This window comes from Aplysia californica, unplaced genomic scaffold, assembly GCF_000002075.1.
Source record: "Aplysia californica isolate F4 #8 unplaced genomic scaffold, AplCal3.0 scaffold00387, whole genome shotgun sequence".
NCBI classification, from domain to species: Eukaryota; Metazoa; Mollusca; class Gastropoda; order Aplysiida; family Aplysiidae; genus Aplysia; species Aplysia californica.
Window position 1 is genome coordinate 452,105 of NW_004797657.1, and position 1,108 is coordinate 453,212.

Sequence of the window (1,108 nt, forward strand, 5' to 3'; positions counted from 1 at the left end):
TGTGTGTGTGTGTGTGTTTAAAGTCCTTACACAGAGCTTACAATTTGATGTTGCTGTTATTGTTGTCAACATTGTTGTTAGTATTACACCTATTGCTAACGCGTTTAGCAAGTGGGTGGTTGGCGAGTGCTCCGGTGTGGTGTACTCCTTCTTTCCTATCACATATATTATCTATCGTTTTGATCTCTCCCCCTTCTTTTGTTGGGGGTGTTTTTTGGGGGGTGTTTTTTTTTAAAACTCTCTTGTAACACCTGTAATCTTCGGCACTTATACAATTGCCTAATTGTGTTGCAAGTGCTGGAAAACGCTTACCTAAACTGACGTTTAGCAAAGCTTTTACATAATTTATATATGCCTCTTTCTAAATGTCATTGACGTCTGCGTGGTTTTGAGAAAAAATTAATAATAATAATGATAACAATAATAATAATAATAATAATAATAATAATAATAATAATAATAATAATAATATAGTAGTAGTAGTATGATAGTATCTGCGCACTTGAGGGACGTAGGCCTACCACTGGGGTGCGTGGTTGAAGGGTGCTCTGACATGATTTGAACAACCCCTTCTTTCCCATCAAACATCCATCGTCCTTATATATTTCTTCTTCTTTTTTCTTTGTATTTTACGCTCTAGTAACTCTCCTTTCCTTCGACATTTGAATGGTCTTTTTGTGTAAAAAGTGACGTAAAACTCTTACTTAAACTAAATCTAAACTAAACTTCCTTTGGGCAGAAATTATTCTGAACTGCCGGATGGGGACGGAATGTTGGGGAACCAGAATTTATAAACCGGTTTCGTTGAAGTGGTCTTTTGAATTCTGAGTTTTTCTGTGGTTGCTGCTGCTGCTGCTGTTGTTTCCACTTTTGAGGGAGTTGATTTTGATTATATGGTTGTTTGTGCTGTAGTTTTTGTTGTTGTTTCTGCTGTTGTTTTTGTTATTGTTGCTGTCGTTGCTGCTGTGGGTTCTTTCTTTCTTTCTTTCTTTCTTTTGTTTCTTTCTTTCTTTCTTTCTTTCTTTCTTTCTTTCTTCTTCTTCTTCTTCTTCTTCTTCATCTTCTTCTTCTTCTTCTTCTTCTTCTTCTCCTTCTCCTCCTCCTCCTC

At 36.3% G+C, this 1,108-nt stretch overlaps 1 protein-coding gene across 1 annotated transcript in view; it reads left to right on the forward strand.

Annotated features, from left to right (window-relative positions):
* The window catches only part of LOC101854511, a 64,537-nt gene that overhangs the window by 902 nt on the left and 62,527 nt on the right, over positions 1 to 1,108 (forward strand). The window lies entirely within an intron of this gene.